Source organism: Mus musculus, chromosome 18 (assembly GCF_000001635.26).
Source record: "Mus musculus strain C57BL/6J chromosome 18, GRCm38.p6 C57BL/6J".
NCBI lineage: Eukaryota > Metazoa > Chordata > Mammalia > Rodentia > Muridae > Mus > Mus musculus.
In genome coordinates, this window is record NC_000084.6 from 48283252 (window position 1) to 48307747 (window position 24496).

Consider the following 24496-nt stretch of genomic DNA (forward strand, 5'->3'; position numbering starts at 1 on the left):
GTTATTACCTTTCTTAATTTCTGCTGAGTCTGATTTATGGTATGTTTTGTAAGTGAGTTTTTAACATAGCCACATTTCATTGAATTAACTTGTGAGAAATCTAGCTCTGACTTACTAATGGTTTCTTCAAAAGAGATCTGATTTGTTCATTCAGGACCCAGAACTTCTATTGATCTGATCCTGAAATGAAAATGAGAAGATCTAGAGGGAGGATGCCCTTCAGAGTGTTCCCATTTTAGTTCATCAGTGTTGTAATTTTATTGTTGGCTTGGCATATATATTTATCCTTTGGGGATGTTTTCATATTTTTCCATGAGCCCATCAATATCTTTTAATTCATCTTCTACCCTGATTTTAATAGCATACTCTTGTGCCACATGATTTTAGAACCTTGTCTTAGGGTTTCGTTGCTGTGAAGAGATACTATGACCATGGCAACTCTTATAAAAGCAAATATTTACTTGGATCTGGCTTACAGGTTCAGAGGTTCAAACCAATACCATCCTGGTGTGAAGCATGACATTGTGTAGGTAGACTTGATGCTGGAGGAGCCAAGAGTTCTATATCTTGATCTAAAGGCAGCCAGAAGGAGACTACTGTGTTTCACGTTAGGCATAGCTTGAAATATATATATATATATATATATATATATATATATATATATATATATATATATATATATATTCTATCAACGCCCCATCTCCACAGTGACACACCTCCAGTAACAATGCTATGCCTCATTCAATAAGTCCACATATCCTAATAATAGTGCCACAACCCATGGGCCAACCATTCAAATACATGATTCTATAGGAGAAAAATCTACTCAAACCATCATAGTCCTGAGTCCTCTGAAAATTAGACACAGTATTACCTGAGAATCCAGCTATACCACTCCTAGGCATATACCCAAAAGATGCTGTAACATATAACAAGGATACATGTTCCACTATGTTCATAGCAGCCTTAATTATAATAGCCAGGAGCTAGAAAGAACCCAGATGTCCCTCAACAGAGGAATGGATACAGAAAATTTAGTACATTTACACGATGGAGTACTATTCAGCTATTAAAAATGATGACTTCATGAAATTCTTAGGCAAATGGATGCAACTAGAAAACATCATCCTGATTGAGGTAACCCAATCGCAAAAGAATACACATGGTATGTACTCACTGAATACTTGTTAGGGTGTTGAGGAAATGAAGAGCAGTCAAATCCACAGGCACACATCTAGAAGTACTAGGATTAGATAGTTAAGGGTCTCTGATAGAGAATCCCCAAAGTCCCCTACCCCATCTCAGGGAAGCTTGGGGTATTTATTATATACAGTCTCGCAAGGAGATGTTCTCTTTGCATACAGCTGAACAGGAGGTAGATTTGGCTTATCTTGGAAGGAGCAGTCTATAGAGGGAAGCAGTTTTGGGGCCATAAATAATATGTGAGGGAGAAAGTTATGGTGGATGTGGGTCAATGGGCTATGCACAGACAGCCTGGTCTCCAGTTGAGGTTAGGTCTTGAACCCTGGTGGGACCCGGTGGGTGGTAACTTCCACCTACATGAGACAGAAGGCATTTGATCATGTCTCCTGGACTCCTGGCTCTTGTCGAAGTTACTGCCCCCACAATCCCCACAGGAGAGGTCTGTGGCTATCAGGCATTCATACAATGTCCCAAGCTTCTGGCATTCTGGCTAGACTCCACCCCCACAGTTACCTGATTATAGCCAGGTATGCTCCTCCCCACAGTTACCTGGCAACAGCCTGATAGCCCAGCCCACTATAAGAGGGGCTGTTTGGCCCCTCCTCGTTTTCTTTATGCTTTCTTACTCTCTAGCCCTCCTTTTTTTCCCCTTCCGCTTCTCTCGACTTGGCCATGGCTAGCCTCTCCCTCTCTCTTTCTACCTTCTCTCCTTTCTCCCTGCCTTTCTACAATAAAGCTCTAAAACCATAGACTGTCTCTGATCATCAAGGCCTTGAAAGATGGGATAGGCTTTCTCCTAACGAGCCATATCTATTCTCCTGCCAAAAGGCCATCCTGTGCTCCAGCCACAGACCTGACCAAGGACTCTCACCCTTGTGGGAACCATCCAGCGCCGCTTCTCCCCCTACCGTCTCCTCCTTTCACCCCCGGGTCCAAGTGCTGCCCCAGGGCCCCTATTCTGTCCTCAGCTCCTCCGCAGTATCCAGCCTGGAATGCTGGAAGCTGAGAACCTGGTACCTGGGGCTGCCCCTTGTACACCACTGGCAGTGTGGTGTCAGTGGCTTAACACAGTCAGATGCCCACCCAGGGCCATGTGGAAAGCATGCGCAGTCCTCCTGTGTCTGCCTGCCCAGAACTCTAGCCAATCCCCTCTTTCCCCCCACACCCACTGCCCCACGGGTGGATATTTTCTTAACACTATCAACATTTGTATTTGTGCCATGATAAGGCTTTGTCATCCATCTGAGACTCAATTCAGGGATGTTTTCTCATGCCATGGAACTGAGAATTTGGGGTAGTTGATATAGATGGGCCTATGTCACTAACATAATTACTGAGGACTTAACTCACTCTTTAGAGAATTGTAATAGGAAAAGTCTTTCAAGATAGCTTCTTGACTTTTGTACCTCCAGAAACCAAGTCCAAGTGAATAGCATTGACTTTGGTACCCATGAACTGAATGGCATCCTTCATTAACAAAGAAGGTATATAGGAGTATATAACTATATATTGTGAGATATGCAAGTGTTGAGAGTGTGGTTTTGTAAATGATTCAATACAAACAAATAACCGTTTGCCTTACTTTGGAACTGTTAAAATAAATATTTTCACCTATGTGTTTCAACAATAAAACAGGGAGGCAACTTTCTTTAAATTTTTTTCTTTATACTACAATGTTCTTCTAAAGCAGTGATTCTCAATTAAACCTTCTTAATTAAAGGAACTTTTAATAGAGTTCCTTAAGTTGTGGTGACCCCCAACCATAAAATTATTTTGTTATTTTATCACTGTAATTTTGATACTATTATGAATCATAATGTAAATATTTGATATGCAAGATATCTGATATGCCACCCCTGTGAAGGGATCTATAGACCCCCAGTTGGAGAAGTACTGTTCTAAGTCAATACCTTTCCATTTTTTATTTATTTTTATTTTTAATTTTTTTATTTTGTTCAATCATGCATGCATTTCTGCCAGATTTTTTTCTTATAATATAAAAACAGGCAGTCTGGAGTATTTTATCTTTCAATACAGAGTTACTCTTCTTAGTTTTCAATAATTTTAGAACCCTTTTAAAATTATTTTAGACTTGTGCATTTTGTTCTTCCCTTTATTTACATTTCAAATATTGTTTCTCTTAACCCCCTCTATTTAGACAATCACTTGGGAAGTATAAAATGCAGTTGAGTAAACACAATTTTTCCCTTGTTATCTGGGATTCCAATTGTTTGAGAAAAATTCTCTCTGATCATTGTTTTATTTCAAGGAAATACCATAAATTATCCAATTAACCTTACAATCCGGTGAGCAATTCAGTGCATGTTGCATATATAATATATATCACCTTTGGATGGAATCTCCACTGCCTCCCAGACTCTGTCTTACAGCCTTGGCAAGTTTCCTCCTGCATCAGTATGGCCGAACAGGTTCAAGAATGGATCCCTTGGGATAGCAGCTGGGGAACCTCAGGACTGAGTTAGAGAAGAGTGGATGCTGCTGAAGCTTGGGGTTGACAGTTTACTCCTGTACCTAGATTCCCCAACACAGACATGGCTATGCAGGAAAGAAGAAAGGCAGGGGAGAGGAGAAGATGCATTATCTAGAGCACTCAGTTTGAGCAGTCGACAAGAATTCTAAAATGTGCTTACTAAATCAATTTCTTTACCTCAAACATGCTATTCTTGAATGATTCCTTAGATTGCTCTGCCTCTGTTTCTGCCTTTTGCAAGTTTGGGATTTGGGGGAATAATCAGAGCATGTTAAATAACACATGAGATTCAACTAAGGACAACGTTTACAGCCTCAAAGTTTGGTTGGGCAATATATTCTGTACAGTATCAGCCCCAGAAGAATAAAGTGGCTATTTTGTTTGTCCTAGTGCAACAGAGAGGGCAACTGCCTTAAACCAGACTGTGTTAGTTAACAAAAATATATATAAGATCTAATTAAATGTTGAAATATTTATAGCAGAATATGAAACCTGTAACAGCACAGCACTGTAGGTGCTTAAAATAATGAAGCATTTGTTAAGTACCTGTTCTAAGTAAATTTCCTAAAGTGTCTAAAAACAGTTTGCTGTGTTCACCCCTTAGAGACCACCACTACTGATTTAATTATTGCTCTTAATATTATGAGAAATGGAGTAATTTTAAGTGAAGAACCGAGTCATCTAATAAAATCAAATTTGTAACATGAATTAAATTCCAATGGTACATCACTTCATTAAGGTTCACAGTAATGCACTGCAATGGACATTTTAATCATAAAAATAGCTCTTATGTAGTATCTTCGCAAAACTTTAATTATATTTTACATTTTACCTTACATTTTATAGCAAATACAGATAACATACTTATTCTTTTATATTTCATTACAGAAATCTGGAAAATTTTAATTTGCAAACACCTACCAGAGCACAAAGTCTATCATGTAGGGCCTCATTTAAAAATATATTTTACTCAGTTTGGTTAAACTGTGGATAGAGAATCTTCTGATATAGAGAGCCAACTGTACTGTGATCTAGTATAGATAATCCAATTGTTTATGTAATCACAAATTTTAAAAATTTAAGATCTTTAGTGTTGCCATAATAATAATAATATAATTTGAACCTAAAATTATGAACAATATGGTCAAATCTATGTTAAATGCACTTGAAAAATATTAGCATGGAAGTGGATGTGTAAGTTAAGCTTTCTCATGATTACGAATTGTTGAAAAAATTGGCAGCTAATTTTGTTGTGCTCTGGTTTGGTTGTTATTGTTATTGATTTATTTTTCCTTCCGCTACTAATCTGAAGATAAGGATGGTGGGTCAGAGTAATAGGAAATCACATTTAGTTCAAATTGAAATTTCGAAAGAGTTGGCCTCTTATAAAGCCTGCAAGCATAAACAGGGGAGAAAATTATAACAAACAAACAAATAAGCAAAGAATTGCGGGGAGAAGATATAACTCAGTGGTTAAGAGGATTCGCTTTTCTCCCAGAGTCCTCACCCTCAAGTTAGGCTCCACCAGGCGTCTATAACTCCAGCTTCTGGAGGTCAGACACTCTCCTCAGAGTTCTACAGGCACCCTATCATATACCCCACTATACAGCATGCACATACACATAGAAAAAATAAAAATAAAGTATTTTAAAAATAAATCAAATAATTAAAGAATGACTTGAAATAATCAAATGTGGGGGAGGATTTTTTTCTGTTAAAAGGGTGTTCATAAGGCTAGAAGGCAAAGGCCATAAACCATTTACCTGGGACAGAACTGATTTTTAATTTGAGAGTTTTTTAACCTCTGTCAGTAATAGACTCTTTAAACATATGCAAGTGTGATCTTTTGATTGTTTTATTGAGGGAAATGAATCTTGTGCATTTTTGTGGTGCAGAAATTCTCACCAATGTGTGTGAAGCTGTTGACTGTAGCAGTTTTAAGGTGCTCAGCAGTGGCTGAGACTTGTGGTGTCCTTACTGGGAAGTGTGAAAAAGTGTACCGAAGGTGAACCCTTCATTGGTTTACAACAGTAAAATCGATGTGAGTGGCAACTGTGACAGGCCACTTTGCATTTAAAGCCAAGTTTATTGAGGAGCAATTTATGTACACTAAAACTTAACTTTTAAAGTACACGGTTTGATGAGTTTTGAATCACAGTTAAGATTTACCACCCTCTCAATTTCCTTGTAACATTTTGACAAGCAATCCCTTCTACTGCATTGTCATATCAATGTAATCTCCCCTCTCACCTTCCTTCACCTTATTTATTAACTATAGGCTGGGTCACTAGACTTGATGCATTGTTCTTTGCTGAATAATATCAGTACTTTTTAACTGTGGAAATTTACTCTGTGGCACAAACTACAGTATTTCTTGGTAATTACATTATGCTTTCCTGAAAACAATGTATTGTGTTATTGTTGAGTTGAAGCACAGAGTCCCCAATGGAGGAGTTAGAGAAAGGGCTGAAAGAGCTTAAGGGGGTTGCAACCCAAAGGAAGAACAGCAAAATCAACCAACCAGACACCCTAGAGCTCCCAGGGACTAAACTACCAACCAAAGAGTATACATGGAGCGACCCATGGCTCCAGCCACATATGTAGCAGAGGATGTCCTTCTTGGACATTAATGGATAAGAGGCACTTAGTCCTAGGAAGGCTGGAAGCCCCAGTGTAGGGGAATGCTAGGACAGTTAGGTGGGAGTGGGTGGCTGAGTGGAGGAGCACCCTCACAAAAGCTGGGGATATGGGATAAGGGGTTTCTGGAGGGGAAACCAGGAAAGGGGATAACATTTGAAATGTAAATTAAAAAAAATATCCAATAAAAAAGAATGTTCTTGAAATATCAAATTCTGATTTTACTTCTTGAGCAATTCCTTGCTTTGAAATGATATTGTTTTTGATACTTATATGACAGATTTTCTTTAGCTTTTGTTTTAGTGTTATATCCGTTCTACTTTCTCACTGTGCCTCTTACATATATGTCTTGTAAACAGTACCTTTCTTGGTATGGTTTTGTTGTTCAAGTCACTTTCTGTCTTTCAAATGGACTTTCATGTGTTTATGTAGCTGGAGAGCATCCCAAAAATTAGATCAGACTACTTGTCAAAGAAAGTGAAAAGAAAATCATGATGGAAAGAGAGGGAGGACTTTAGTCCTATGACCACGTTGCCATGTAAAGATCAGAGAAGTACTCTGCATATGATGGGCAACACAATCCTCATGAAATTATCCATCTTTATTGAGAACAAGCTTCAGTACCTATTATGGGCTAAAGTAATTTCAATCCAGGATGATTTGATTAAAAAAACTCTACTGTTTTTTAATCCAGTCTGACATCAGGTTTAAGAAAATGACTGCACCCTTTCAGGTCCCTTTTTGGAGGGTATGGAATACACACTGTAAAGGCTGCCAGGAAAATATCTTAGTTTTCTATCTTTGCCTTCAGTCTTGAAAGGGGCTAATATAGGTTTGAGATCATGATTTCCTCAATGGGCAACCTTGTTTACATGACAAGTTGAGAAATAACTGACATGATATTTTAAGTTGAAGGAAACAGATGGAAGAGAAACACAGAGGCGGTTGGCTTTGATGCTGAACTTAGTTTCCCATCAGACACCTGCAGGCACAAGAGAACAATGTCTTATAACAAAAGGAGTACGGAAGGAGTGGTCATTTTAGACCAACTGCTTTTGGGGTGACCATTGGTATGTTTGGATTGTATCTTCTTTTATGCTTTGTGTTTTTTTTTTGGTTATCTCACCTGTTCTCAGCTCTGACTTTCATTTTCTATGACCTGTTGTCATTGTTTCTGTTATCCCATTTTTATCTCCATGAAAACTTTATTAATCGTATTCATATTTATCTTTTATTGATTGGGGTTTTCTAAATAATCTTTGGTTTATCCTATTTCACATATTGTATGGCATACAGGATATTTTTTTAAATTTCTCCCTTTATTTCATTGTTATACATTGTTATTCATTTTACATCTTTATGTTATAGCTTCAAATAGTTTATTTCCTTTAATATATTTATTTTAAAAAGAGATTTAAAATAAAATACAATTTATATATTTATTTAAATTTTCCCCAATTCTGCCACTTTTTAATCTTTATATTGTCATATTTTCTGGTCTCATACTTTTTCTACTTAAGCAACTTACTTTCACTTTCTGATTACTAAGCTTTGTTTTGATGTTTCATTTAGGTGTTTGTTTTCTTTCAGGAGTATTGTTGATTTTACTTTCTTCTGTGTTTTATAAGTTCTGATGAAATTTCTGAGGTCATTATTAACTCCTTTATATATAATGCGCTTTTAGCTTGGATAACCTTTAAAATTCTATTTGTTATTTGTTTCTGTTAAGTTAAATTTTAATGTACCCAGTATATACAATTCTTCATGCTTACTCAAAGTATGGTCTGAGCATATAAGATTGGTGGTCCTTTACTTGTTATTCAATTTTAACCTATTATTGTTTTACTCTCCAATAGTCCCACTTTTTCTATAAAATTAATATTGCAATTATATATGTTAGACTACTTATCAATAGTCTTATGTGTTGCTTCTTCTTTTTAGTAATTCTCTGTTCTAAAAATTATAGATAATATCAATATATATTCTGATTTGATGACAACCAACTTTCATACATTCTGTTTGCAAAAAGAAACTATTGAAGGAAAATTTCAAATCTGACTCCCCAATTTTCATCTTTTCATGTCATTTCAGTTACTTAATTTTCAGCTTTCTGTTAAGGTCTCCATCTATTCATGTAAGTTTTTATGATTTCCATTAGTCTCATGAAAGTTCTCTCCAAATATTAGGAGCAGTAAGTTTCAAATCTGAGGAGTCAGTAGAATGTTCTCAAATTACTCAGAAAGAATCTCCAAGAAAACTACTTGCCCCACTTTCATTTACTCACGGTTTCACAGCATTTTATGAAGCATCTCATATCTCTGAGTTCTCTCTGCATTTCTCTCTGTCTCTGTCTGTCTCTCTCCATGCCAATCTCTCTGTGTACTCTTTCATCACATTCTGACATTGAAAAACCCCTGGATAAAAACCAAACTCATATGGACCAAATTCACTTCCAAGTATAATCAATACAAACTAAGTCAAAGGCTGCAGTAAACTAGTCATAGAGTTGGAAGTCAAAGAGGATACGGTGCAGAATTCAAGGTGGTTAGAAGTTTCAGCAAGACAGGTGAGTGATTGAGTTCATTCCAAATAGGTTTGCATGATAGTATGACCTGCAGGAGAAGTTGCTTTTATATTCTAGCTAGGCTGCAGGCAAGTTCTACAAACACTTGTTGTGTCTCTGACTAATATTTCATCACACTTAAAAGTCTGCACAGGGATGTGCCTTTAGTTTCCAAGTCATTTGCTTCACATTACAAAATCAAAGTAATGAAGTGTTAGCATTTACATTCTCTGAAATGAAAACATGCCTAGGAACAGGAGCATGGCTTACTGGGTATAAGTACTTATGTTTATAAAGACTGACAACCTTAGTTCAATTACTGGGTTCCACATGGTCAAAATAAAGAATCAATCATCACAGATGCACGCATATGTGGGTGTGCAGATATGCACACAATAAAAATATAGTTAAAGAATCATGCTTCTTTAAAAAAAAGTGTCTCCAATCTCTAGATAATGGAACATGTATAGGAAAAGTAACAGTATTTCCACAAATCTTCAAACCTAACATCAATGTGATGTTTCATCAGTTTCAATGTTTCAAAAACAGAAAACTAAAACTCAAAATGTCATTTAGGAAATATTCAATAAAGCAGGTTTAGCAACATGTCTAAGGAAGAAATAATGCATTCATTATAAGCAAGAAAAAGATTTTTCTCTGTCTCTCTCTCCATGCCAATCTCTCTCTGTACTCTTTCATCATATCCTGGCATGAAAATTGACTGTAAGAAAATAAATGATATTGGGAAAAGTTAGAATAAACATGCTGAGATTAGATATGTAACATAATTCTCTAAAAATAAAGGATTCAGCTTAGTGAACAATTCAGATATATTTTTACTTTAAAAATATCACAATTCTAGCATTTCAAGATTTAAAATATTTGAAAAATTTTAAAGCCAAATATTAAAATTACTAAGTGTGATACATTTATAGCCTTCTTTTACTATAGTTTCATAGGTTCCTGATCCTTGCATGCTCCCAAGATTTTTACTTTCTTTCATAATTATTTACTCTACACCATTTAGTCTGAATATTAAATAAAATGTTATTACTTTTGGAAGTCCTTTATGAAAAGATTATTCTAGGAAGTAATCAATGAAAGGTAAAGCTGGCATTTAGAATAGCCATCTACCTTTGGGCATTATCTACTGTGAAATTCAAAGAAATGAAAGATTTTTTACCCATCTCCCACCCATGCCCATCCTTTCCCTGTCTCATAGGAGAAGAAAAACCTGACTGGGTGGCTAGATTTTGCCAATGTAAAATTCCATGCCCTTTCACTTTCTATACAAGCAAGTTCCAAGTTTCAGTGACCTTTTCCAACTCCACGAACTTCTATGCTGTTTTGAACACAAGAGAGTCATTTTGTAATGAAAATACCAGTATTATGACCTAAATAGGAGCTAAGATATACTTATCACAGTTTTTGTATGAATTATACAAGATTAAGATCATGCCATTGTGGCCTCTCTATTTGATTTAGGGATGCCTAAAGAGAGACATATAGTCTTAAAATAGTCTTGGTATTGTAATTTCAGGGTTATTATGAGAAAAATCAAAATAGTGAAAAACTTTCTCATGATTCATTTTTAATGTTAATTTTAATTAAATTTTGTTTTTGCTCAGAATTAATGTTTAAAGTCCTAGAGGTGTTTCAGATGGATGTTAAAGGAAAAACTGTCTAATATTTACCTCACTGATTTTGACTGATCCATTGCCTCTTTAATTGTGACAAAGATTAAGAAAGAAATACTTATTTATCAAAATATTTTAAGGTAGCAGCCTTTCAGGAAGTGTGACAAAGTACAGTCATCTTATGGCGTTGAGTTGGCCTCCCCTGGGGAGCTCTGGTCATTGACACACAAGTTGGACCACACTGGTACCCACTGTTCATCCATTCTCTTTCTTCCCTGGGTACTTTTCCTTCCTTAAAACATTTTGTCCTTAAGAGCAAACTAACCAGTACCCTAGAGCTCTTGACTCTATCTGCATATGTATCAAAAGATGGCCTAGTCAGCCATCACTGGAAAGAGAGGCCCATTGGACACGCAAACTTTATATGCCCCAGTACAGGGGAATGCCAGGACCAAAAAATGGGAGTGGGTGGGTAGGGAAGTGGGGGGGGGGTATGGGGGACTTTTGGGATAGCATTCTAAATGTAATTGAGGAAAATACGTAATAATAAAAAATATTTTAAAAAATTAAAAAAAAAAGAGCAAAAGACAGGTGTCATCCGACCTAGCTCAATAGCTTAACCCAAAACAATTGGCTGATACTTGTTTAAAGCAGCATTTTTTTTGTCCTGAATAAAGAGCAAGTTCAATAGAGAGGGGGAATGCAAAAGAAAAGACAAGAGAAGGAGGCAATAAGAAAGGAAGAGAATGGGTGTGGTCCATCACATTCTCTTTGTCCTCACAATGCGATAACCATATCACGTACTTGCATTACTACTTTATGCTTACTTTTAATATTTTTTTAAATTTGAAAATAAATATGCAGAACACTTTAGATCAAGTAAAATTAATTCCATTCTGGGACCTTATTCTTTCTACACATTGCATCCGATTTATTTTTCGTCCTTCAGCTCCTTCATAGCTGTGAGCTGATTGACTTTTTTTTAGGTCAGAACTAGAAGAGTCATTTCATAATCTCTACCCTCCTTGTCTCACAAACTAGAACCTTCAGAAGAATAAGTGAGCAAATTTATATTTAATGATATACCAGTATATTTTATTATAATAAATTCATAATAACCTCTGTATGCTCTATTGTTACCACCTTTTAATGTAATGTCAGCTTACATCCAATGGAGACAGCCTTAAAATACTTTTACTCTTGAGGGTGATGGATGAAGGGTTCCGTGACCATGAGTTGTGTTTTATAAAGTTAATTCTTTGTGTATAGGTTTCTCTAATAGAATTTAATCATTGCCTCAGACAGTAAATTTTCCCCGAAGGCTTTACTTTCCAAAAATTAGCATTCTGCTACATAAGACAGAAAGACCATATTTTAATAAGAAATCGATTACATTTGCTCTCAAATATAAATCAAGTTTTTAGAATTATTTGCTTAGCATTATCCCACTCAGCACCTAATAAACTTCTAGAGGGCAAAAATATTTTTTAGATCATTTTGTAATTTGGTGTACTAAGCAAAGTTCTCAGTTCAAGACAGGTGCTCAATAAATATTGAATGACAGATCGAGTCTCATGTAATGTTCTCTTTTATATAAAAATTTCTTGTCATATGTTTTTGACTTCTCAGATTCTGTAATAGTTTTTATTACTAAAATTTTTATTCAATTAAATAGAGCTACTCTTTGGGCTACAAGGATAGGTGTCTCTTACCTCAATGTAGGCAAGAACAGTTACTAGAAAAAAGCTATAATAGGGTAAGCAACTTCATATTTCCATCTACCTATTAACCTTGGGTTTTCTTTAGGTGGGTGTCTTCCAGAAGGAATGATATGCTCTGACATGAGGATGCATGTCTGAACTGTTTCAAGAGAGCACAAAAACTCCCAAGAGATCATTTTTATTGAATGTGAAGAATTATGTTCCGAGGCTTCTTTAAAAAACAGTTTATTCTTATTGTTTCTATATCCTATATCAACTTTTCTTAACACGTCCAGAAAGCATTTCAGCACTATGCTCAATAGTCTAGATTGCACACAATATAATGGTTTCTGCACTGAGTTTGTTATGTTGCAAGCCAACTTTTTTATGATTACTTTATTTTCCCTAGTAAGTGAGATGCAGGCTTTCTCACTTGGGCCTTCCTTCTTAGTTAGCTCCTTTGGGTCAGTGGGTTGTAACATGCTACCTGTACTTTCGTTAATATCCAATGATAAGTGAGTACATACCATGAATGTCCTTTTGGGACTAGTTTACCTCACTCAGGATGAGATTCTCAAGTTCCACCCATTTGCCTGCAATATTAATGATTTCTTTGCTTTTAATAGCTTAATACTATTCTATTGTGCAGATGTATCTTGTTATCTTTATTCATTCTTCAGTTGAATGGGTTGTTTCCAATTTCTGGCTATTACAAATAAAGCTGCTATAAACAGTTGAGCAAGTGTCTTTGTGGGATGAAGCAGCATCATTTGGGTATATGGCCATGCGTGGTATATGCTAGGTCTTTAAGTAGAACCATTCCAAGTTTTCTGAGAAAATGACAAATTGATTTCCAAAGTGGATATATCAGTCTGCACTCCCACCAGCAATGAGGAAGTGTCTGCCTTGTTCCAGCATTATTGCCAGCATGTACTATCTCTTGAGTTTTTGATCTTAGCCATTCTGATGGTCAACTTTTTAAAAGGATTTTGATTTTATTTAGATAATTATTCTTAGTTCATAAAAATATGTCCTTGTATAGTGGAATAAAAGAAAAGAAATCTTTTCAGTAAAAAATGGTTTGGCTTAAGATTCAAGAGAGAGATGGTTGGTCTTCTAGATTCCCTCATGTGTTGTGGGTTGACAGCAGTCACTTTTGTCCCAAGCTTTATTCTCCACATGCAATCCATAAAAAGCAGTCCACTGAATCACAGTTCAAACCTGGTGTTTATTCTCTGCAAAGTTCCACTATCATCTTCTGGCCTCTTTTTGGTAAGAAAGCAAATTTATAGCTAGCCTACTGTGGAAAGAGCAGTCTGTGTCCTGGAAAGAATGGATCACACCAGAAGGAACTGAAGAAGTTGGCTCACTAATCTGGCAGGGATGCAGTACACTGAGTAGAACCTCATGCATTCATTCTCAGTGTGACTTCTGGCTACCAGCATCACATCACCTATAAGCTTTATAAAAATATGCTATGTTGGGCCCCAGACAGACATGTTGAATTAAAATCTATGGAGTGTCATGCAGAAGTACTTGATGTAATAAGCCCTTCAAGGGCTTCGAAGTCTAATACAACATGAGCATACAATACTTGACATTCCCTGCCCCTTTGTTGCAGGTTTTCCCAGCTCCTGATGGGGCCATTTGCTTTGCATAAACTCCAACAGGTACAACCTAAAAATGTCCTGCTCCAAACCTGTGTCCTAGTTACTTACATCTTGCTGGAGGGAAACTCAAGCAAATTCAAAACCAGAATGCCCTGGAACTCACTCCACACAATGCTTATGGCATGTGGAGGGCTAGCCACACCCCAACTTCCTGCTAATCATTACACATCAGCAGTAGGATCTAGGAATGTATTCTTTTCATCTTCCTCTTCCGCTAAGTTCCTCCAATCACACATCTTGTATGATTTCTTAGAGATTAAGTAGTCAGTAGGTAGCAATTCAACCATGCATTCTTTTAAGCAACTAAAGCAGTTTTATCACATTTCAATTTGTTTATTGTTTATGTCACTCTGCACATGTTTGATCTCATTTGAAATATAAAATTAAGTTGCATTTGGGAAATTCACAGCTTACACAGTTATTCCTATCTAGTTCCAGATTTGTGTCACTGCTCCCAGGAAATCTTATGAGGAGGAGGTAGCTATTTCTTTTGTCCTAACATGAGACTTGGATGTCAAGAATTTGCTTTTTGTCTCTGTTTATTGCTTGTTCTAATATTCAAGACAAATTGTTCGTGTTTGGCTTTATGCTACTTGATATACTGATTATTACATGAAAGATTTACATTATTATTTATTGCATAGGGGAATACACAGGCTACAGTGTGCACACCCAGTCATCCTCTGTAGGATGACCACTCTTGTCTTCCACCTTACATTTTCTGGGACTTAAACTTAGATCATCAAACTTCTCACTGACCAAATGTGATGCTCTTCAGGATGTTCCATGTATAGCATTCAACAATGCTTCAATTATTTTCTTTTATTTCCAATACCTTTAATTTATAGATTTGTTACATATTAGTATGTATATATTAATCATACCAACTAACGTGGTTCATTTTGCTTTGCTCATGTCCTTATATACTCCTACCTAGAGCCCTTCCCCCACTAATCTCTTAACTGTACCCTGGATCTTTTCTTAATTCCTAAAGGTCTCCTTTAATTTGTTTCTAAATCGATTTACCCATCCCCAACCCCTGTACGGACCCCATTCTGTACTTCTCTACTCTCAAATTATTGGCTGCTCTCCATGAATGCAAACCCACATCTATATATCTGTGTCTCACTTTCACTACATACAATGTTCCCCAGTTTCAGCCATGCTTTTGCAAACGACAGAATTCCATTATTTTTATGGTTGGGTAATATTCAGTTGCATAAACATACCACATTTCCCTTACTTACTCTTTTCCTGAAAGGCATATAGATTGGTTCCATATTTTGGCCATGGTAAATAGTGCTGCAATAAACATGGGGATGTGAGTATATTTTTTGATATAAAAATTTCATGTCCTTTAGATATGTTTCTAGTGGTAGGTTTTCTGAATTATATGGTGGTTCTATTTTTAGTTTTTGAAACATCACCATACATTTTTAAACAATGGCTCTATTAATTCACATTCCCACACAATACATCAGAGTTTCTATTATGCTGTGTCAGTGTGTTTCACCAACATTTGCCATTTCTTTATTTTTGATAATAATCATCCTAACTGGGGCAATATGAAATCTTATTGTGGTTTTTAATGCATATTTCCAACATGACTAGTGAATGTAACAATTTTTTTCTACATGTTTGGTGCCCATTCAAGGTATTTTTTGTATGCCTATATTGATTTCTTTAAAACATTTAAAATATAATATATTTTGTATTTCTCATTTGGACCCCTTTCATAATATGAGCTGATTTTTATTTTTCTTATATGTTCAACAATATATAAGTCTGTGCCATTATAATGCTCCATTTGTAAAAGTTGGCTCTGTCTTGTTCTGTCTGCCAAGCACTGACTTCTAAGTATGTGTGCTCCCACTTGTCTAATTTTTTGTGTGTTGTTTATGCTTCTGGAGATCTATTTGAAAAATCTTTGTCTATATCAGTGCATTCAAGTAATTAACTCTTGGTTGATTTGATACATTAATAATTTCATGCTGAAGGGTTTCCAATATATATACTTTTAAATTTGCAATGTATTTATTGGAGATTGTGTTTGAGTCCTTTTCTTTTTAATAGTGGAAGAATGTTAAATATGTTTCAATGCATGTACTGAATGATCATATACTTTAAATTATTTCATTCTGTTAACAGGTTTATTAATTGGTATGTGTTTCTTAATGTGTATAGATGTATCATCTTGAATATTGAGAATTTATGTATTTGTTAGTCAAGAATACACATCTGCAGCTTTATTTTATTGTTACTATAGTAGTGTTATGGGTTTAGCTATGAATGTTGCATCATAAAATGAATTTAGCATAACTCTTTCCAGTGTACTCTTTTGGAAATGGGATAAGAATAATTTGTATAGTTAAATGTTGAGTAGAATGACTGGAGCAATTAACCAAAAGGTAGGGGCACCTGCTGCTCTTAAAGAGGATCTAGGTTTGGTTCTCAGCACACATAGGGTGCCTTGAAAATGTTAGTAATTCCAGTTTTAAGGGATCTACTGCTGTCTTTTGGTCTATCTATGCTAGTACTAGGCACGCATGTGGTACGTATGTGTACATACATGCAAACAGTCAAATAAATAAATATTTAGAAAACATTGTATAGATTCCAGCTTTGAGAGCATCATGTGGCTTTTGACAAGCAGGGAAATTTGATTAGTGCATCAGTCTTATGGTACACTGTGGATCTATTCAGATTTATTTTTTTACTTTTCATTAAAATTTCATAGGATGTATGCATTCAAGAATTTATACATTTTATATAATACTCAATCTCTTTCCTATAGAAAAGGTACAATTGAAGGAGACAAATGAAATATAGATAGGAAAGGGAGAATTTAAAGTACATTTATTTGCAGAAATATTTTATATAAATATATAATTATAAAGATTTTTACAAGGAAAGTTTTAGAACTGATAAGCACATTCAGTGAATGTGTAGGATACAAAAAGTTCCATCACTTGATCCACCAGAGTGTAAATCAGAAAAACACTTAGATATACATCAATTGATCAATGGATAATAAAAATGCTCCATTTTCAAACTATCATATTATTCAGCTATAAAGGAAATCAAGTTATGAAATGGGTAGAGCTGGAAGTGGCCATATTACATGAGGTAATAGATCCAGAAAGGACAGTTTTACATGTTTTCTCACATATGTGTTTGCTAACTTTAAAAATTTAGATATATATGTGTTTGAAGTAAAATAAAAATAAAAGTATAAGTATTGGTCCATGGGTAAATGGCAAGGGGATGGGTATAGAAAGCATGTGGTATGAAGGGGAAGCTCAGAATAATGGTGTAGAAAAATCACTAAATGGAGTGAGGAGTTAGAGGGTATTATAGATTGAGAATAAGGAAGGACAGTTAACACTAAACAGTTTTGAAAATCCCACATACATGCATAAAAGAGTTTTAAATGGGGGTCCTCTATAGGGATTGGGCGTCAATGCTTTCCCCAAACATTATTGGCTATTAAACAGAAATTTGATTGCTACTTATAGGTTACCCCCTTTTGCATTGCTCGTTAGTGTGGTCCCTTGAACTACATTATAGGCTTGGAAGCTTCACCTTACTGGCAAGCATCCACGGTGCTTAAAGTTTCTATGTGTGCTATCTGGGAAAGGAAAGTAATTAACATTCTTATTTAGCTGTGAGTCATAGGGAGCTACAGTAATGACTGTGTTGGAGTACTAGTGGCATGAATTTTATGGGGAAAACCAACCATTTATTGGATTTAAAACAAGCTCTACCGGACGGAACTCGTACTTGACACCATAAACGGGGTCCAAAACTTGTGACTAGCTAGGTCATAGTCTGAGGAAAGAACCTTGTACCATTATTTTGCAAAATGGACATAATATTAAACTGCCTTATAATTTCTTATTTTATTTTAGAGGAATTTTAATCTAAAATATGGCTGCTTTGTCAAGGGATCACATCTAAAGACCTAGATCTGTGTGAACTGGCTGGAATGCATGCTGCACTTCTTTGATCCCTCTGGCCTGAATGCAGACATGTCCCTAGTACACATCTTTAATCCCAAAGAGTGTGTGTAATGTTAGTGTAATAAAATAGCCACGTTTCAAGTTAACATTCAGCTGAGGGGCAGACAAAGTGATACATAAGAAATATTTAACAGAATGAGTCTGAGATAAGATACGCCCAACTCTCATGAGAACATCACAGGAAAGAAAAGCATGAGAGAGAGAGAGAGAGAGAGAGAGAGAGAGAGAGAGAGAGAGAGAGAGAGAGAGAGAGAGAGAGAGAGGGAGGGGAGGAAGAGGAGGAGGAGGAGGAGGAGGAGGAGGAGGAGGAGGAGGAGGAGGAGGAGGAGGAGGAGGGAGGAGGCGGCCGCAGTTTTACTGAGACAGTTTTACAGAGATATGTTTCTGGAGAAGACAGAATCAGTCAGTGAATGAGAAGGAGTCCAAAGATTAGAATAAATTGCCAGAGTTAGTTGCAAGATCTAGCAGAGTAATTGCTCTCAGAAGACAAGAGAAGGCAGTTTGAATCATTAGGCTTGGAGAGGAATTTGATCTAGAACAGCTGAGTTGAACCAGTCAGCCTGAGTTCAAAAACTAGAAAAGGTAAGCTTAGTCAGTACTAAGCCTCCGGGATGGCATTTACATGTAGCAAATAAAAGTTACTTTTACTCCTCATGTTTATAGGCTAACACATCTATTGGTCCTAATCAAGAACGGGTTTTGTTTTGTTGCTTTTGTTTTGTTTTGTTTTGTTTTGTTTTGTTTTGTTTTGTAGATGGCAGTTGATATTGCGATCCACAACTGATATACAATGCAGTGAGTAAGAGACTATGAAATGATCAAGTTTACATGGATAGCATATCATGTTCCTTCCCCACAAAGCTATTGTGCTATCTATCATGGAACAGGAAAAGAAAGACTATAAAAGCTAGAGGTGTTAAATGTATGCAGGGAAGCAATATTCTCCAGACAGGTAAGATCAGTTGCACAAAAACCTCACAGTGTTTGGACTGTGTGAACAAGGCCTGATAAAATCTCTGCATGGATAGGGGAGAGGTTGATAGAGTCCCACCCCGACCTGAAGAGCTATTGGAAACTGATGGCTAATGTCTAAAGAGGATTAAATTTTCTTTAGGTATGTGGCTCTTGAAAGGTTACCCATGTTCCAGTAGATGGTGTGACTCCCAGGAACATAAGTGGACTGAGTGGGTTTTTTTAAAAGAAGAATGCTTGAAATTGGGAGGGTAAAGTAATAGGGATAGCAGAGGAACTATAGGGGAGGAGATAAGAGTGGATTTGATCAAACAGAGATGCATATATAAAAGTCTTATAATTAAACAAGGAGCCAGGCAGTAGCTTCACACACCTTTAATCCCACCACTTGAGAATTTGAGGCCAGCCTTCTCTACAAAGTGAGCCCCTGGAAAGCCCCTGTAGCACAGAGAAACCCTCCCTCAAAGACCCACTAAACAAACAAACACAAATAAATAAATAAATAAATAATAAATAAAACATTTCCTCCTTTTGTATAGATTTTTCAGTCTTCTATAATTCCTCACAGTAATTTTTGTGATTTTCTTACATGTCTGGTTTCAGTTATAATGCCTATTCATATGATTAGTTTCATTTATTTTGGTCTTCATTGTTTTTAGTTGCTTACCCAAGCTAAAGCCTTGTTTATCCTTTCTACCCTGTTTTGTTGATCTTTAGTATTATTTTCCTTTTATTTTATTTATGTCTGTACTTATCATTACTGTAAGTTAACTTGTTCCATTCGTTTTGCATTTGTTTAGCTATAGATTTTCTAAGCTTTTGACATACTTTCTTAGATTATTTGAGACCTGGCTTCAGACTATGCAATATCATTTTTTATGTGGTGTTCAAGTATACCTTTTCCTTTATATTAAATTATATTTACTTTCTATACAGACATAAACATATCCATGTTTATGTGTGTACATATGTTTATACTTTGAGAATCTATTGCTATTTTGATACTTTGAAAAATACACAATGAACTTGTCTCTTTTTAAACAGTTTTTCATTTAAAGTGAGCTTTGTCTGATATTCTCTTCCTGATTTCCATTTACTTCATCCAATTTTCTAATTTTAATCTTTGTGTATTTTTTTATTGTGAAGTTTTGACATTTTTTTTATTTTGTCTTTTTATTAGGTAATTATTTCATTTACATTTCCAATGCTATCCCAAAAGTCCCCCACCCACTCCCACTTCTTGGCCCTGGCGTTCCCCTGTACTGAGGCAGATAAAGTTTGCACGACCAATGGGCCTCTCTTTCCACTAATGGCTGACTAGGCCATTTTCTGATACATATGCAGCTAGAGACACGAACTCTGGGGGGTATTGGGTAGTTCATATTGTTGTTCCACCTATAGGGTTGCAAATCCCTTTAGCTCCTTGGGTACTTTCTCTAGCTCCTTCATTGGGGGCCCTGTGATCCATCCAATAGCTGACTGTGAGCATCCACTTCTGTGTTTGCTAGGACCCGGCATAGTCTCACAAGAGACAGCTATATCTGGGTCCTTTCAGCAAAATCTTGCTAGTGTATGCAATGGTGTCAGCGTTTGGAGGCTGATTATGGGATGGATTATGGCAGTCTCTAGATGGTCCATCCTTTTGTCTCAGCTACAAACTGTGTCTCTGTAACTCCTTCCATGGGTGGTTTGTTCCCAATTCTAAGAAGGGGTAAAGTGTCCACACTTTGGTCTTCGTTCTTCTTGAGTTTCATGTGTTTAGCAAATTGTATCTTATATCTTGGGTATTTTGACATTTTAACTATATGTTTTTCTCATTGAAGTGTGTTTTACCTGAGTTTGGCTGGGTTTATTTGAATATCTTGAAAATGGGTGTCCATACCTCTTTGTAAATGAGAAATGTATTTAGTCATTATTTTATGAACTATAGTTTTACATTCTTTTCTACTTTATTCATCTTCTGTCTGTGAGCATCCACTTCTGTGTTTGCTAGGACCCGGCATAGTCTCACAAGAGACAGCTATATCTGGGTCCTTTCAGCAAAATCTTGCTAGTGTATGCAATGGTGTCAGCGTTTAACACTTCATATTTTTTGTTCTTTGGATGCAGATCTCACTGGATTTCTTTATTCCTTCGATTTTTTATTTTCACTGTTAATTCATGGAACTAGTCTGTAACTACAGAGATAATTTTCCATCATCAAATATTCTGTAGAAGCTTTTTATTTTTATTTTTTACCTTGTTGATTAAAGTTACTACTTTGTAGAATTATGGTTCATTTTACTAATAAGGTTGTTATCTTTTGCATGTCACTAAGTTTTATTGTGACTTTTATTTTAAGATATATTTGAGACATCTCAGATATTATTTAAATTTGGGTACATAGTTAGGGAATTTTTTCCCTTTGCATGTTTTACATTTCATACTTTTTAGTTTCTTAAATGAGTTTTTGTACATCTGTAGTGTAGTCTATTATTTTCAATTCGATAAAGTGAACTTAAATATTAAGAACAAAGATAGATCTTAGGCTTAAGTAAGACAAGGATCATGTATCTGAGAATGACAATCACTGATTGATCCCAGACCTATGAGGTTTAAAATGAACGTCATCCAATTATGGGTATGAAGGTCCCCACACTGCAGAGTACATGAGAGTGACCCTCTTATATGATTCCTGTGAAGTGCAGTCACTGTTACATCCCAACTTAGACATATATGTCTCTGAGTTCTGAACTGCACCAGAGAATATCTCTAATATTGTTCTGGTAAAATCAAAGCCACTGGCAGGTTCTAGATCCACTGGGTTCCATGAGATCATTTCCTAACTTGAGACACAGGTCTACAAAGTGATGTTGAAGCAAAAGCCCCCCGTGTGCTGGAGAATTGCCAGCACTTTTGGTTCTTGAGCTGTAGTGCACAGAGGGAACTGTTGTCAGTCCTAGCAGCACAACACTAAGGCCCTTAAGCATTGTGAGGGACTCTCTCTGTCCAGGCTTTGGAAGGACAGACCATAGAACTGCCAATTACAAAGAAAGCAACTTCTGCTTGCCTCTAAATTTCAGACCCCTCTTATGCTGTACAAAATTCTTCACAGATGCTTCTTCATCGCTTCTGTGCTTCTGTATTCTCTCTAGATAGCTGTCCCCAGAGGCAGGATGGAAAGCATCCGAAGACAGAAGAACGCAGCCCCGATCCGCGAAACAATGAGCTCACACAACATGGCCCGTCACCTGATATGATCCCTGACCTAAATCCTATAAGAACATGCTGGCAACTGTGGAGAGCATCTTCAGTACCAGCTTGCTCTGCAAGATCCAGGTCCCTTGTCTGCTGGTTATGTGTTATTAGATGCCATTTTCTGTGTGTGCAGATGGCCTGTGCTTGTATTTTTCACTTAAAGATGTGCTCAATGGTTCCCTATCCCACAATCCTGTTGTGGAGCCCTCCCTGTCAGGGTACTGTGTTACTCTTGGTATTCAATATCCAGGATGTCTGGATTTTATCTGACCATTCTCTGTGCATCCTAGCACTTGCCAATAGTCCTTTAATTCAACATGCAACTATGCAGCTGCTGTTTCAATGGAAAAGGGTTCAACTAGAGTGCAGTAGGAAACTGGGCTCCTATTACATGCCATCTTGAGACTCTTCTGAGTCATAGCTTCTGTGTAAGATTTGAGGAAAAGGGGTTATTTTATTTTATTTTATTTTATTTTATTTTATTTTTGGCACTTGATTACCTCCTTGGTAGTGACTGACTTGTTGCTGCTGTCTTAAATGACCTTGGTTACTTGTTATTTACTTTGTAAACAGCACAATGGAAAACAGTACTTATCTTGCCTTCTCAGCAATCATTAGATCTTTGTAGAAATTTAACTCAGACGAGGTCCAAATGTGCTTATAGAAATAGTTAACTCTGTTTATTATCCACCTGTAGTGGGGCAGTAATGTTCAATGACTCTTCTTTTGTTTGTGCTGAAAAGTTCCACACAGAAATATCTCTAGTCTTGAAGGCAATGCTACATTGAGTCTGTGTTATCTTTTGTGCTGTGATTTGAAGGGTGATGTTCTGGGGGGAAAAAAAAACTCATATGAAATAAAGTATTCCTTTGTATGATCACTGTGGGTGTTAAAATTTTCATTAAAGATCATTTTCCTTAGCATAAATGTATGACTCCCAGAAAACTAGTTGTCTTGGTGATTTTTCTATTGTTGTGATAACTTACTGTGACCAAGGCTACTTCTTAACTAATGTGCTTAATAAGACTTACAATTCCAAAGGTTCGAAATACATGATAGCAGAGCAAAGGCATGCTAACAGGAACAGCTGAAAAGTCACATCTTAAATAGTAAAGAAGGCAGAGAGCACACTAGGAGTGACACAAGTCTTTTGACTACTAAAAGGTTATCCTTAGTGGCACACCCCTAGAACAAGACCACATCTCCAACACCTTCTCAAACACTTCCACCAACTGCTACTAAGCTTTCAAGTGCATGAGCCTGTAGGGGCCATGTCATTCGAACCGCACTGATCCATTAGTCTAATTTCACAACCACTAACATTGTGTTACAAGTTTGTTCATATAATAATAGATAGCAGTACCCTAAAATGATAGGTTAGGAAAATGTGTAAAGGTGTATCAAGATGTTTTAGTAATTTTATTTAAATATTCAAAGGTATTTTAAATAGGGACAAAGAGATTTCTTAGTTCTGTCACTGAAACCATTATCACACCCCAAAGGAAAAAAAATAGGTCAATCAGATTTCTAGGTCTTCTATACTTAGTAGGGCTTATATGGAGGTCATTATGAAACATTGGATAGGCAGGCTAATTTCTGAGTTTGAGGCCAGCCTAATCTACAGAGTGAGTTCCAGGACAGCCAGGACTACACAGAGAAACCCTGTCTCAAACAAAAAAAAAAAAAAAAAAAAAAAAAAAAAAAAAAAAAGAAAGAAAGAAAAGAAAAGAAAAGAAAGAAAAGTAAAAAGAAACATCAGGACAAGGGTTAAAGTGTCATTTCTTACACTCTCAGACTTTTTCAAATTTCCTGTGTCTTTGACTCAAACCTACCTACTTCACACACGTTCCTGCTGTACTTAAAGAGTAATATTCTAATGAGTAACCTCTAATAATAATAAATCAGTCCTCTAGGAATCATTTAGGTTATAGTCATTTACTTATTTTGTCACCTCCAGGTCTCATATAGCTACTTCTTCAGCCCCAATTTGTTGGATATTACAAGTCATGATTTTGAGTGTGATGTACCACAAATGAAAGCCTGTCAGAGGTGATGTCACTCTAACTCATAGCCATTAGCCTCAAGTGGTAGTTGGTTAAAATGGCAGAGGTACATAGAGAAAGAATTCTATAATCCTGTAGAATCTTTAACAGAGAACGTTGACCAAAGACCAAAAACCAAAGCAAAACAGAAACACAACCCCAAATCCACCCATTAACATTCAGAAGAACAACTTGGTACCATTCATTTAATCTTCTTTTTTTTTTTCTTAGATATTTTCTTTTTTACATTTCAAATGTCATCCCCTTTCCTGATTTCCCCTCTGAAAATTCCCAATCCCCACCCCACCCACTCCAGGCCCTGCTC

At 36.3% G+C, this 24496-nt stretch overlaps 1 long non-coding RNA gene across 1 annotated transcript in view; it reads left to right on the top strand.

Annotated features, from left to right (window-relative positions):
* Gm41721 overlaps window positions 1–23065 on the top strand; it is a 65773-nt gene extending 42708 nt beyond the window's left edge. Inside the window, exon 3 of the long non-coding RNA XR_877387.3 lies at window positions 22027–23065. This is a non-coding gene — a long non-coding RNA (predicted gene, 41721). The remainder of the gene's footprint in view (window positions 1–22026) is intronic.
* Window positions 23066–24496: the final 1431 nt, after the last annotated feature.